Source organism: Choristoneura fumiferana, chromosome 6, assembly GCF_025370935.1.
Source record: "Choristoneura fumiferana chromosome 6, NRCan_CFum_1, whole genome shotgun sequence".
NCBI lineage: Eukaryota > Metazoa > Arthropoda > Insecta > Lepidoptera > Tortricidae > Choristoneura > Choristoneura fumiferana.
This window is the reverse complement of record NC_133477.1, coordinates 2,389,384-2,406,317: the sequence shown is the minus strand read 5'-3', so window position 1 is coordinate 2,406,317 and position 16,934 is coordinate 2,389,384.

Here is a 16,934-nt window from a genome sequence, read left to right as displayed (position 1 = left end):
AACAACAGAATATATAAAAAAGATTCACTAGGTAGGAATATTGTTATTTGGTATAAAAAATAATAAAAATATATATTGTGTTTATTTATTACGCGCAAGCACAGCCAGAACAACCTTTTTCAAGTTATTATAAAAATAAACTTACCCTTTTAAAAACGCGAGAAAAAAGGTTAAAAAGGCAAGTCAAAACTAATTTATAACCTTATTTCCACAGCTCACGCTGGAAATATTTACGGTCTTCAGCGCAAAAACGATGCAAATTAAACTTTAATCTTCAGGCTTCAAAGTCGAATATACAGAGTTAATAGATTCTTAATGAGTTCTCTAACACTTTTAAAACTTGAAAATTAAGTCACGCTGTAGCTTAATTGGCATAATTAAGGTAAATGATACACTTGGCGCGGTCAAGGTAATACTTTTAAAGATGTGTATTTAATGACATCGAAAGACGTATCGTAAATGTGTAAATGCCTGAAAGCGCTACTATGGTATACGAAAAAGCTTATAACAAAGTAAAACTTTTCGGTATCTTGGGAGCGTCTTCCTTATGTATTCCATTGGTCCGCACAAAGCGGTTCGCTTAATCTTTCCTAATGCGAACTACTTAGGAATGGGATTCACTCCCATCATCTGTATTTCCAGATAGCAACCTAGGGTTCTTCAAAAGGTAGAGTGCATGAGTACATAACTCTCGCGGGCAATTTTCACACGTATACAACACACTCCTTGAAAAAATTGTCACACAAATACGAAACACGCACACAACCAACATTTTAATAACGAAAGTAGTCATTGTTATATTTTTTCACAAAACCTCATTTTCAATGCGACTGTACACGCAAATTGCGAATTTCGAAACGCACACCAAGAAAAATAAATTGGAATAAAAATCTCTTTGATACCGTTTCGAACGAAAGCGCGTTGTATATTTATATTTGTTTACGGATGCAAATCGGTCTAAAGTCGATCGTAACGGAACGAATCGACGCTCAATGTGTCTACTTTAGATAAGACGCCACAAATGAAGGCATACTCGAATTAGCGCATCGAGTGTTCGAAATCGCGCCGAATCGATGTAAACTGCTTCAACTTTGCCCTCTGGCCCCAACATTGCCTTATTCGATTTAGAGTCGATAACTCAGCACCCTTTAGGTTTTTAAACTTTTATCCCTCCGTAATAATAATTCCCGTGTAGATAAAAGTTTAAAACCTATAAGAGTGCTAAGTTATCGACTCTAAATCAAATTAGGCAATGTTGGGGCCAGAGGGCAAAGTTGAAGTAGTTTACGGTACCGATTGAATTACACTCGACACTTCGACGTTACAATGTTTTAGATTTTAGACTATCGCGGTCAATATTAATTTTATGATTTAAATTCGGCACATATTCGGCACAGTCGCATGCGCCATGATCACGAGACGACTGTAGAATTTAGGGTGTGCTGGTATAACTGTTAGTCAGAAAAATAATAGGTATTCTATAAAAACGTCGACTTATTTTTATGGGGTACGTATTATAGCGTGCCGCAGCAGCGGCCGGCGAGTGCCAGAATTGTAATAAATATTCATTTGTCTTTGTGAAAATTCAGTGTCTAGTATGTATTTCAACCATTATAGAAAACATACTGTATAGATTTTGAACGTATACATTATGAAAATATGCATTTTGTCCCATATGACCAAGAACCATTATGCGTTGTAACCATTATATATTTTGACCACTATGCATTTCAAGCTTATGCGTTTAGAACTTATGTCAAATATCTTTATATATTTTGATGCATTATCTATACATATAATAAAGCTGAAGAGGGTCGAAAGTCGTACATGGAAGATATTCGAAAAAAAGTTGGCTGGGGATACTTAGAATCGATAACAGAACACGTTCCAACAGTTTTTAGAATTTTTGTCTGTTTGTCTGTTTATCTGTTTGTCGTTTATTTGACCGCGCATCACGTGAGAACGGCTGAACGGATTTTTATGCAAACTTTACTAATCTGACGAGAAAATCCCCGGCCAGGTTATAGGCTATAAAAATTCGACCCTTAGGGTATAAAAATTCAACCCTTAAAAGTGGAGGTAGCTACTACATTCGATTCGATTGAGTTAAGTTTCCACCTTCAAGTTTTCAAATACGTGCTATGACTATCAAGTACCCTGATAAACTAACAGATGGCGCTGAAATTAATAACTTTGTGACTCGAGTAAGGAAGGATTTTGCCAAATTAACTCTAAGTTTAAAAGAGGGAGTACGGATATCAACAAATAATTGAATAATTTAATTGATTTAATGATACGACTAAAATTAAACGACAATAAAGTAATTGCCACACATTACAATGCCATCTTTTGGAGAACTGGGTAAACAGTATGTAATGGAGTAAACTAATAAAAAAGAGTTTACTTACATAGTTATACTTAGCTTTTTTTAGCAATAGGGTAAACAATCTTGACGAGTCTTTTTATTGAAAAACGTTTTAAAAAACAGTTACTATTACTTTTATGATACTAAAAGCATGTAAATGATCATTATATCCTTGCTAATTGTTACTATTTGCTGTGACTTATTTTTCAAAAGTTTTTTTCAATAAAAAACACATCAAGATCGCTTGCCTTTTTTCTAATGCTAAAAAAAAGAACTATAAGTACTTAATGGTAAAATCAACACACATATCAACACGCGTACGAGTATAATTCTATACATCTATCTTATACTATACAAAAGTTGGCTGGGGATACTTAGAATCGATAACAGAACACGTTCCAAAAGTTTTTAGAATTTTTGTCTGTTTATCTGTTTGTCTGTTTATTTGACCACGCATCACGTGAAAACGGCTGAACGGATTTTCATGCAAGCTTTACTAATCTGGCGAGAAAATCCCCGGTCAGGTTATATAGACTTTAAAAATCCTACCCCTAAAAAAAGAGGGGGGGGCGGTAGCCGCTACTCTTGATTAAGTTAAGTTTGCACCTGAATCTTATGACGCTACTTAGGAAGGAGGTGCAGACTTATTTTCAAGTGTTGTACGACTATCGAGTACCCTGCTACACTAACAGATGGCGCTGATTTAGCCAAGAAGGAGTACGGATATCAAGAAATTTAGGTAATTGATTAAATAATATAACAAATTTAAACGACAATAAATTAATTGACACACATTTCACAGTGCCATCTTATGGGGAACTATGAAACAAACATAGTTACGTAGTGGTAACATCAACACTCATATAAAACACGCGTATAATTAATTAATAGAAAAATGTCATGAATTATTCCTAATTTATTTATATCCGGAATACGGAAATTCGGCGAAGAACTAAAGTCACTGACATAGCTCGAAAAATTATATGCAAGTTGAAGTGGCAATTGGCAGGCCACATCGCTCGATGAGCAGATATCCATTGGGAGAGAAATCCTCGAGGAGCGGCGACCGGAAGACGAAGCGTTGGCAGGCCTCCCTCCAAGTGGAATGACGACATTGTGAGACTTGCGGGAAACCGGTGGATGCAAGTGGCGAGTTATCGTTCATTGTAATGTATAATTTATTTGTATTGTAATATTATTGATTATATGTATGTTAGTCTGTAAGGTATTTATTGTATGGGCCAAGTTGCCCGAAATAAATGGTTTTATTACGAGTATTATTATTGTGGCGTTGTAAGGGGTAGGCCTTTGTCGATCAGTGGACCTCTTCCGGCTGATGATGACGAATTATATCGCATCCATATTCATACGTATTGCCTCTTTTAAGTACTTAATAATTGTCACGAAGGTGAGTACTTAAAAAAAAAACATTTTTCTCTTTCTTTTGCGGAGTGAATTTCAAACGATTTCGGAATTGGGACTCGCATTTTTTAGGCGTTACCATGCCTTCCCGAAAAAAACTAATCTTTTGCGAAAGTCTCGCAGCGCATTAGGACTACCAGGGGCACGGCACGGTCTCAGGAGTCTGAGGAAGACCGCGATGGGAGACTCAGTGGCGCTCTAGCCAGGCAGGCCGCTTCGCTTTTGGCTGAAACGGCAAGCCAGCGCGAGGCTGGGTTGCGATGCAATCCAATCTTTGCGATCACTCGATGTAGGAAAATAGTAAGCGAGAAATAAAAATCTTATTTCTTGAGCAATTTAGATGTGAAACTTATTGATCATGATCAGATTTTTCAGTTGATTGTTTAGCTGTAGTTTAAAGGGATTTTTCGAAAATTCCACGAAACGCCCAGCCCAATGCGGGACATTAACTTCATTCCTATCGAGTATTGTGTAAATATAAAAATCTACGCAGACGAAGTCGCGGGCAAAAGCTAGTACTTTATAATTTTCGATATTTCAACTGTATGTATTTCAACCGATATGTATTTTAAATTTATACATTAAAATACGTACCCATTTTTATGATTTAAGTTCGGGTTTTGTTTCGCGTACTTTGATTTTAGATGACGAATTCAGGCGGTTTCAGGCGTTACTTTGTGGAGGCCCATATCAAGGAATTGTAATACAATTATTCCTCCCCCGCGATGTACGATAGCTAAGTATATGCAATGGGTCTTCGTGCTGCTGCTAATACGCACAAATCAAACAAATCCAACTAATATCACCACACTACACTGAAAGTTTCGAACGCCACCAGAGTTCATCCTCAGATCAACACAACAGAATAGATGCTATAGATAATTAGGTAGTTTACTAAGTTGCCTTAGGTTCTAGTTCTGATCAGCAATAAGTATAAGATTGGTGATTCCTAAATATTAATGCTTAGAAAGTTTCTTTGTTATTGTTATTAATAAATAAATTATTGCTCATTTTCTAAATTATAAGGGTTCCAAATGTCCTAAGAGATGTGCCAGTTTTTTAATTTGTGCCTTCAATTTTTCACATTTTGCTTCAAGTCCACTTATTTATGTTTCAAAGAAAGATGTTATAAGTATTTCTGATGATCTTTTACGTGGGATGACGAATCTTTTCACCAAAACAACCATTGGAATCACGTCCTAGAAACCTAAGCTAACTATTTAATTTTGTTACACGATAAACACAATTTCCTTTTTAGTGCAGGATAAAAAGAAGGCTTATTGAAGGCTGTTTTGAAATTATTCTTCCGTATTCATTTCGATTTACCTTAAAATATCTGAGATGGAATTACAGCTAAATAAAGATGGTTTCATGGTAATAATAGATTATTAGTAGATTATTTATGTTGTCATTATTTTAGGTATCTTAATCTCGCAGTTATGAAAATTAGTAAATTTTGTATTAAATATCTGCTTTGATTCAACACTGCTTTGTTTTTCCACCCGCACTTTTATTTTACGATAAAAACAATGACATTAATGCATAAAACTAAAGAAAATAAACCATAAATTAAGTTTTAACCATTTGTTTTTGTTAAATAAACTGTTGCCTATTTTCAAATGTTTTTTCACGTGCGAAGAAAAGTAAAAATTTGGAAAGGGCACATCGTCAATTTACGTAAAATAAATTAATAGTAAAAAAAGATTTTTATAAACAAGCTTTTATTGAAATAGTCTAAGAAAAAAGAAAAACTCGATATGCCTGCGTTGTTTTAGTACAGCTCCGTTGACCACCACCATCACCTAATGGTATCTAGGATCAAAGTTCTCGTCAAGACAAATTAAATTAACTACAAACTAAAATTAGTTTAAACTCGACGGGGAGCTGCGTCGTTTTATTAAAAAGTTACTATGGGCACCTTCCAGCTCCATCATCAGGTCAGCTCCATGTCATAATAATATTGCATTGTCATCCAATGTGCACATGTATGCAAATTTTCAGCATTATCGGAAATTGGGAAGTGGGCCCAAAAACTTGCAAGATTTGACCCGCACATACGAGTAGCTTACAAGTCCGTGCCTAATACATACATGGCAAGTGAAATAAAAGTTTTAATAATAATTTCTGCTAATTTTCATCTAAATCCTTCCAGCCATTTTAGCGCGAAAAAGTAATAACCATAAATACTCACAATTGCATTCACAATAATAGAATAGATTGTATCATAGGCATATGACCGCGACGATCCCGCAAAAGCCTCATATTTTTATCATTTAGAGCGTTTATACCTGCTGAGCTGGCAACGTTGCATTTTTGTTAGTTTTTCTTGATTATTCCATAAAAATGTAATGAAAATAAAAAATAAAAAGTTAATCTGTCTACTGCAATAATTATTCGTGATGGACTTTTATATTCTTTTAAAACGAACACATATTTATTAACGGTTTTTATAGAAAATAAAAGTCTATCACGAATTATTAATGGAGTCGACTTTATATTAAAAACAGTTTTAACAGACCACATTTTTTAATTTTCATTAAATTTTTATGGAATGATCGAGAAAAACTAACAAAAATGCAACGTTGCCAGCTCAACGATAGAAATAAATAAACGATAAAAACATGAAAAACTACGAATAATCTATGTGCTTTGCCCAGACCCTGCCATTATGCTTAATTTAATTGATTTTAATTTGAAAATACGTTTTTTTAATCAATTCATGCCTTTTGTATGTTTCCTCTCTTTGAAGTGGCGTGAGCCTTTTTTCTTTTGAAGAGTTTTCCTTCATTCTATTTTCGTATAATAAAATTACGATGAAGCTAAAAGATTAATTCCCTTTTTGAACTTTTTTTCCTGTAGAGGTATTCCAAACAAATATACCTACACATGGCATTGATTTAGGTATCTAGTCATTAAATCGTATCATACACTTCCTAGCCGCTAAACGCGGTTTCTATCTCGTGAATTATAAGTATCTATGGCACTTAGTAAAAAAGGAAGGTCAAAAGAACACGTTTGTTGTATAGCAGCCCCTCTTAAATATTTATTTTATAGTTTAATTATTTATTTTCAAAGTGAGTATACGGTTAAATATTTTATGAATATTTCAAGCATGTACCTGTTGCCGTTATTAGGTAATATCAAACAAAAAACATCAAAAAAATCACGTTTGTGTATGGGAGCCCCCTTTAAAATTTTATTTTATTCTATTTTTAATATTTGTTGTTATTGCGGCTACAGTTATACATATTAATATGTAAAAATTCTAACTGTCTAGCTATCATGGTTCAGATGATACAGCCTGGTGACAGACGGACGGACGGACGGACGGACAGCGAAGTCTTATAATAAGGTTTTCGTTTTTACCCTTTGGGTACGGAACCCCTAAAAAGGAAAGATTTAATTGCGACATACAAGTGTTAAAAAGAAAAACAAGTTATTGCAACCCCATGCAACCCAACGTGATGTGGGTCAACGCTGGTCTTCTGTTGGAACCATAACACTGATACCGTTCAACTCATAACTAGGTACTCCGGTTAAAAGGCTGTTTGTATCTTAGATTCTGGATCACAGTAAATTAACACCTGAGAATCTCAATTTTGTTGGATTTCATATAAAAAATGTTGGCCTTACAGTATCGGTTAAGAAAAATTACATTACCGTCGTCACAAAAATACCCTTGAAACAATTTTATATTTGTTTGCCTTTAAATTGGTAAGTACAGTCGGAGTAAAAAAAGGTTCGTCACCTTAAGATCTATTTTTCATTGCTCAGTATGAGCGATAATCTGCTTTACCAATTGAGTATGACATACTGCATCAAACTGTCAACCTGCTAAAGATAATCTTGCTTGAAGGTGACCATAGCAACCCTACCACTACACCTTGGCACTAACAAAGACTGACTATTAAATAGAATAATAGAATAGAAAATATTTATTTTTGAACAACTACGAGTACTATAATATAGCTAAACAAAACAATAAACATATACATATGTATAGTTAGAACGTTTAGAACATTATTTGATTCAAACTCTTACGACGCTGTTTATTAAAAAGGTTTGGTATTGATATGAAACTAGATATATGTTAGAGGTGTATACTATTTTGACCCTTATTATCATTTTACTTAGTGCTTTGGTTTCAAAACGTACTAAGTCTATGACTGTATAAAGAAATCAATTTAATAACTGACGAAGGTTTTCATACTCCCACTGTAGTTAAGAAGCTTTCAGTGCGTGAGCCTGACTCGCACTTGGCTATTCTTTGAAAGTGTTACTTTCTTTTCCATGAACCATCATGTTTCAAATAACTTCATACTTATTCATACTTCCAACCACAAATAGTGCCTTCTTTCACAGCATTTTTAGGGGCTGTAACGTAACTGTAATTTCGGCGGATTCCCTGGATCTGTCTTTTGTGTGATGCCACTATGTTTATATTTCTATGGAAATATTTCGGATTACTTCTTAAGAGAAGTCTCTTCGTTCCATTCTCCAAACGTAGTGCCGGTCTCATTTGAAAACTAGGCAACAGAAATAGATGAAATTTTGTAAGTATGGACTAGACGTAATTATATATGCATGTGGTTTATTCAGATTTTCATATAAATGTGTAATATCAGAATTACAGGAGCTCAAATGTCGACAAAAAAAAGAGGTCAACTTTGAACTCGTATAATATGATTGACGTTTAGAATTATGTAATATTATGTTGTCATTGAAAATAGAACACTTTTTTTATAATACTATTTTATTTTTCTCTTTAATATAGATATATGTATCTATGTACGTAAACTCTCAGATGACAAACAATGAAATATATGTACAAAGGCGAACTCATCCCTTTGGGATCTCTACCAGTCAACCAGTCAGTTATTCTTTCTTTTCTTATATTTGTCACTAGAGTTTGTTCCATATGTTGTGGCGGTCAGAAGGTTAAAGGCACCGTTCGTAGCCACTCGGGAAAGCCCCAGCCGCCAGCTCATTCCAAATACATAATATTACCTCTCACTCTTTCTGTAATAAAATAAAATAAAATAAAGTAAAATAGGACTCTCATCATTCAACATTTCGCACCTTCGTTAGAACAAGGGCATAATTCTGGGAAAATAGTGAAAAAGGGGTTAATTCTGCAGAAGTTGAACAGCTAATTTCGACTTAAACCCCTTTACACATTAAATAGAAAATAGCTGTGTAATTTCAGCAGACTAACCCCCTTTTTCACTAGGGTCCCAGAATTTAACTTTTGTCTAATTTTTCGATTATTAGACAGCATTTATACAAACTTTCATTGTTTAGTAACAAGGGCATAATTCTGGGAAAATAGTGAAAAAGGGGTTAATTCTGCAGAAGTTGAACAGCTAATTTCGACTTAAACCCCTTTACACATTAAATAGAAAATAGCTGTGTAATTTCAGCAGACTTAACCCCTTTTTCACTAGGGTCCCAGAATTTAACTTTTGTGTAATTTTTCGATTATTAGACAGCATTTATACAAACTTTCATTGTTTAGTACCATATTTGAGGCAAAAATTCACTTCTCACGCGAACAGAAAGCGTGCTAAATAAATCATACGTCAAATACTTATTTTCTTCCATTCTTTCGAGTATTCGTCTTGAAATTTATACAGAAGCGGGTGTTTATCTTTAAAAATTCTCCTTGATTTTATTAGATGAGATTCGAGTGATTCTTTACGGCTCTAATTGTTGTCAATTTTTTCCATTCTAAAAGCTTTTAGTTTACGTTTAATGCCTTTTTTCCCGTTAAAATCCTTAAACTTTCGTGTATTTATAGAATCGGTTCGATTTAAAATTTGTAACGAATATTATGTAGTTTGGATGATAATCAAATGCAAGACGGGTAAGAAAAAGTACAGTCGATCACTGATCTTTTACTTTGGATGATTAATATTTTAGTTTTTTTTGTGGCAATATATATTTTTTCTTTCTTTCTTCTTTCTTTCGGTCAAACGTACTTTTAGGACTTAAAACTTTAGGCCAAACATGGATACACACATCAATCACACACATGTACAGTTTTTTTTTAACGTTTGTAGTTGATTTGTTTTTAGTAACGGGATGCGCCCTTTATAATTTTCTGCATCGATGCCATATTACGTTTCAATAATTAATACTTCCATTCACAGATCTTGTGCAATTCGGTCTTAAACTTCGGCATTTAATTTTTATTAGCAAACTAGTTTTACTAACGGTTACATATTTGAATATCGAAAGTTAAAATATCTACGGGTAAAATGTCGATGTTCAAAATATCTAAAATTAAAATATCGACTGTATCGAAATATCGAAAATTAAAATATTGAAAGTTTGTATTGTCGAATGGTTAGATAATCTACGTCCAATATATCGAAAATATATTCATCTACAAAAGTGACATCGAAAGATGATATAAACATCAACGTCCAAAATATCGAAGTACAGAGTATCGAATATCCTATGTATAAACTATCACGTGACGGGGTCACTATTTCGCTCAGTTGAGGTGCTTCGCGCCTTGACGCAATACTAACCTAACCTAACCTATTGAACATGAATTACCAAAAATATTTGGTTCGGTTAGGTTAAAACTGTGACCACAACAACTAAAATTTACTAGATTATGTAAAATAAATGCTATTAAGAGAAAGGAACAATAAATAAAGCAGTTTTGTATGTACGATATTTTAATTTTCGACATTCAAATATGTTGACATTTACAACTTAGATATATTGGCTATCGATATTTTTACTCATTCGATATTTTAATCAATCGACATTTCAATCTTAGACATTTTGACCATAGGTATAACAACTTTCGATATTGTGATACAATCGATATTTTAACTTTCGATATTTTGAACATCGACATTTTAACCGTAGGTATTTTAATTTTCGATTTTCAAATATGTAACCTTTACTAACAGCAGTCGCACACAAAAATAATGGCTTGGTATCAAGTAATATCTACTTTACGGCCATTTGTAAAGCAAAACTCGGAGCGAAGTGGACAAAAGAGCTTTCTAAACATTTTTCCTGTTGGTGTGGGACGAAACTGTCCACTTTCGGCGTTACAAAAGATCTAGTAAAAGCTTTTATTTTCAACACAATAGTCGGTGGCCAAATCATTTTCAATTAAGCTTATTGGCAAAGTTGCTTTTATGTTTCTGCCACAATAATTAAGTAATAAAGCGAGTCGGACTAACGCACCGAGGGTTCCGTACAAATATTTTTATTACATGATGTAACTAAAAATTTATGCTTTTCGCAATTTTTCCTTTATCTGTGCTATAAGACGTTGCTTTGTATCAAATTTCACGGAAAGTACCCTGTAGGTTTTGATTCCCTTGCGAGTGTCGAAAGTTTGCAGCATAAACGGCTGTATCTTTTAATTTCTTCACAGCTCCAAGGGACAGTAGACCTGAGTATTTGTTATAAATTTCAGCTTGATACCTCCACGTGTTCCTGAGAAGAAGGCTCTAGACAGACGGACGGACGGACGGACAACAAAGTGATCCTATATGGGTTCCGTTTTTTTTCTTTTGAGGTACGGAACCCTAAAAAAGCCAAGCCAGTACAAACATTTCTGCGTTCTGATTGGTTAGTCAAGAACTTGCCAACGTAACTGTGGACAATCAAATGTCAAGCAACAAGGGCTAATACTTATTTTTTATACGATTACTTAATCGTAAAAAATCACGATACTAAAACAATGTCTCCTTTATCTGTCATAAGTAGCTGTAGCTGTTCTATTCTTCTGGATCAATGATTGGTATGAAAGTTGGTTTAATAAAGCGTTAACGTTTTTGTTTTTGTGTAGGTCCATGTTGGTTTAGATATCTTGCTGCCTACTACTATTACAGTAAAAGGAGTATAGCAAATAAATGATGTTAAAGTCATTGTCTCGATTTTTTTCGTCGCTTAATGCATTGTTATACGTTTTATGATATACGTGTCGAAAGTAGGAAATTCCCAACTCGTGCCGGCTCAAAACACTCGCTTCGCTCGTGTTTTAAGTTCTCCGCCACTCGTTGGGAATTGCCTACTTTCCGCACTTGTATCATAGATAACTATTGCCTGACACGTTGCTTTTACTTGGTCTTGGTATGATACGGCGTAATGGGTAGAGACTAAAATGTTTAACTTAGCTATTAAGACACGCTCCAAGCAAGTTTTGCCTCAACTTATATACTTACGAGTATAATTATGCGTCATGCCCGACTTGCTGCCGCAGGTCTGACATGACAAGGATAACATTTTTATTTTTTAAATATGTGGTTCCGGGTACTGGCCACTAAGAACGGCCTCGTTTAAAAAAAATGTGTCACAAAACAAAAACTAAAATCGGCGGGAGCAACGTGTTATGTACGCTTCGTGCCTACGGATCGCTAATCTAGCGACATCGCAACCGAGCTGCGTTAGCTGACGACGCGAACATGCCGGCGCCGCGTGAGCACGAAGCACGAGGCGCTGACCAAGCATACCGCGCGCCAGCGGCGGATGCAGCCTCCAAGAGTTAGGCACTTGTCCCACCGCCGACGATGAGCGAGAAGCGAGTAGAGCGAGTTACTAGAAACGAGTGGGCGAGCAGCGAGAAGCGAGTGTAGTTTTGTCGCTCGTTTTGTCAGTAAAAGGTCGTTATTGATGACGTCAAAAGCCTTAGATAGGTCACAAAATATGCCGGCCACCTTAAACTTACTGTCTAGACTCATGATGATCGAGTCAAAGATCTGGTGTGCAACGTGAGTTCAAAAAAAAATAAAAAAATCAAAATCATTTATTTTCTAACAAAGTGTTTACAGTTGTTGACGAATCCTCCTTTTAAGTTTAACACTTGTATTAGGAGGTATTCGCTCTTTCGTACAAGGTCAAGGTGAGTTGTCGACATATTGCGCCTGTAGGCGAACTGTCTGTCAGTCAGTAAGTCATAGTCTCTAGGTGGTTCATAATGTGTGATGAAATGATACTCTCAATAATCTTGGAAAAATTTGGTACTATTGTAATTGGTCTGTATGCGTTTGTTTTATGTATGTCCCCTTTCCCTTTGTACACGGGGCAAACCCTCGTATTTTTTAGTACATCCGGATAGATACCACTTCGAAAAATGTCGTTTATCAGTGTAACCAGTTTGTCAGCCAATACTGGCCAAATCGACAGAAGAGTATTCACTGAGATGTCTTAAACGTCCATAGTGTTACAGCACTGAGCGAGTATCGCTGAGCTAGTTTTATAGCTCAGCGAGTTTTATAGCTCTTGTCGCTGCGACAAAAGATGTAAGAGCGAGTTCTCGCCGGCAGTGTGAACCGCCACCGATCAACTATTAATATATGTCTCTTTTACTCACACAGGATCTTTTGTTCGTTTCTTGAGCGAGAAAATAGTCGATAGCCAATCGTTTCCTCGCTGGCGGTGAGACAAGTGCTTAAGAACTTTTTAATCTAATTTTTATATATTAAGTAAATTAATTCCATATAATTGAGTTTTTAGACTCTTCGCCTGCAACTTCCATATTTAACTCAGTCATTGTATTTTTATTTGTTTATTTTGTGATAAATGTTTTTTATTTCCTCGCAGTGATCGTGAAAAGCACAATGTTTAGTCTCGGCCAAAATTGCAATAGATGAACTCGTATTATCGAAGGCCTCCCCTTCGGGTCGGCCTTCAAACTAACTCGTTCATCTTTTGCTTAATTTTCAGCCGCTACAACAATAGTGCCATTTTTCCACATTTGATTTTGTTGTGCAAATGCCTCATTCAATTTTGGTGTGCAAATTATATAGGCACATTCGCCTTTTACAGACTCTAGTAACATAAGCAACCTCAAATTGAATGTATTTATCGTAAATACAGCATAGCACAATGCCCGTAATAACAACTCAAAAGGTAACTTGGCCGTCTAAAAAGAGAAACTACATGGTGTTGTGCGAGGCAGGGCCAGGCGAGTCCTTCGAACGCTAATTTCTAGGTCCCAGTCCGTGAGTCTGACCCTCAGAAGCCTTGAAAAGCCTACAGCTATCTCGATATAAATTACGGACGTCGTTGCGGAAGGCATGGGGGGGACGGCTGCGAGCGCTTATGTCACGAGCGATAAAGACAGCAATATCCCAAACGCGGCCGCGCGGCCGGCAGGGAAACTTCTCTTAAGTGAATTTAATATTAGACAATAACGGTAAGACGATATTATCCGTCTACTAATTTATTCTTAATTTGCTGATTGTATCCTAGAACTTCCTTTTAAACATGAAAAAAGTTAATTGACCGCTTGAAGAAACTCATTAACTTAATAAATCAACGCTTGAAAAATGATTAATTGATGTTGTAATTAATCGAATTTTCTTTCATTACGCGGGACTCGGGACTAATTATGTTAATTATGGAGCCTTGTCTGCGTCGATAATAATTTATTTCCATTAAATAATAATTAACTCATTTGTTTAGGGCGTACTTTAGTGGGCTTAAGGTGAGGCTGGTTTGCATTTAGATCAAGGCTCTCGTGTTGTAAGATAAGACATAGCTTTACGATGACTAAGCGGGAGTACGTACGCTATGCGAACTTTTTAAGGTTCTGTATTCAGCTAACAGCTGAACAAAGGCCTTCCCCTTAGAATGCTACATCATATCAGCCGTAGGACGTCCACAATTGGACATAGGCCTCCCCCATAGATCTCCAGTTGCCTCGGTTGGAAGCGGCTTGCATCTACCGTGAACCCGCGACTAACCATCATCTGTCCGTCTCGTTGGTGGACGTCCTGCGCTGCGCTTGCCGATCTGCGGTTAGAATGCCGCAATGAACGTCAATGAGGGTTTTCACAGAGGCGAAATATCGCTAGATGGCGTTAGTATCGTGAGATCAATTTGACGTCTGAATTCTGCTTGCGATTGGCTCATTTAGTTTTTTAACCAATCACGAGCAAACGTCAAACGGATCTCACGATACTGACGCCATCTAGCGATATTTCGCCTCTGTGAAAACCCTCATTGTATCAACTGGTTGCCAAGTAACTCACGTGGGAGGCCTGCCAACGCTACATTTTCCGATTAAATATATATGTCGGCGGCCGATCGTAAAATCCGCCAGATCACCAAATTCCTAGGCATATCGTGAAACGCCGCCATTTCATGATATGCCTAAACGTTGGCCAGGCATATCACGATGTGCCTGAGAAATAATACGGCAGATCGATTAGAGCAACGCATTCGTCGATATTACGGGCACCGGGCACATCGTAAATACCAAGCTACCGGTGGTCAGGGCTGCAGAGTAAGGAACCTCCGGACGATGCGTGCCGTGTCCAGAAGTACCGCCTTCTGTATCTGGCCCTTGATGCAGCCATCTAGCGAGAGTCTCTTGAGATGTTGGTCGAGACTCTTCGCTATTAGACCGTTTGCCGAAACGACTATCAGGACAATGATCGTCGAGTCAACATCCCATTATTATCATAGTTGTGGAACTTTTAGCGATTGACTTAGGGCACGCAAAGTCCTTTAGGTACCAAGCAAAGTCTTAAGGAGAACTTTTCTTTCCTTTCCTATGCATGATTGTCATGGTTAGTCTAAAAATCATATGTTGCTAGGTATTTAACTATTTCGGTTTGTTATAGTATAAATGTTTATTTTATGTACCTGTGGTTAGTTTCATGTATTTTTGTTATTGCTTTAATCTGCTGTATAAAGTAACTATCTGTCGCGCGATACCTACAGGATACCTAAATAGTAAAGCTTGTAATACGATTTCTTAGCGTTAGCTATACAGTCTTCATCGGGAGTGTCTCGCCCGCTACTGCAAATTAACATTCATTACCACTTATTGCTAATGAGGACAATGCTAATTTGCAGTAGCGGGTCATATTGCAAGATAACCTATAGTTATAGATTTTTCAGCCAGCCGTGGTGGGCTAGTGGTTTGACCTATCGCGTCTCAAGCAGAGGATCGTGGGTTCAAACCCCGGCTCGCACCCCTGAGTTTTTCGAAATGTATGTGCAAAATTACCTTTGAAATTTATCACGAGCTTTACGGTGAAGGAAAGCATCGTGAGGAAACCAGCACAACCTGCGAAGCAATTTAATAGTAAATCCTCTTTTTTCTGTTTATTTTCTCCTCTTTTTTCCTGTTTAATATATAAGATTATATAAGGTTTTCTATTTTTTTTCTGTATTTTTTTTGTACCGAATTTCGGTTAATAAATGTATACCTTCGTTATTTCCTTCTTCAAAACACAGCATTTATAGCCCCGAGTTTTTAACTAGCATCGCATTTCTTTCCCCTTTATTAGTTCTATGTTATCTTGATTTTTCTTTGATCTGCCCCGATATCAATTTACAATTCCCACAACGAAGAGGATTAATATCAATCACAAAAAGGTGTATAAAAAAAAGAATATTTTTCTTTTTTTAATCCACGACGTTTCAATCACCCTTTGTTGTGGTTTCGGTTAAAGCTTTGTATTTAAAAGCCTTTGTTTGGCAATAACAAATGCTGCTGAAAATGTTTTCAATATTGTTATAGATTTTGGATAATCCGTTGAAAGGTTTAGTGGTTTCGTTAGGAATGAAAAGGATGCGTTAACTATAGGTAGGTACAGTGTCCCAAGGCTATGCCGCATGGGGGGAAAGTACCTTATCGAAAATACAAACTGAGACATGGATGAACAGAAAGAGAGATCGATAGACTCACAACTGGTAGCATGGTGTACGGTTGTGTCACTCTGAAGATGAGCTCTGGTCGAAACGCGTCAGTGTAGTGTGGTGGTGGTGATAGATGGGTTTGTGTGATTTGTGTGTGTTCTTACCACGTGTTAAACCACTTATTTTAATGACTGTATTTTTTGATTGCGATGACTTAAGTTGATTTTTTTTGCTCCTAAAGGGGGGGTAGGGTAAGTACCTATTTTAGTACCTACCTACTAGCTTTTACCCGCGGCTTCGTCCGCGTAGAATTCGGCTATCGTGTGCTGTTATAAAAAGTAGCCTATGCCACTCTCTGACCCACAAACTATCTCTATGCCAAAAATCACGTCGATCCGTCGCTCCGTTGCGACGTGAAAGACGGACAAACATACAAACACATTTTCGCATTTATAATATGAGTATGGATTAAATTCAGCTTGATCTGAAAAAGGGACCCCCCTGACAAATGGACACATAGACA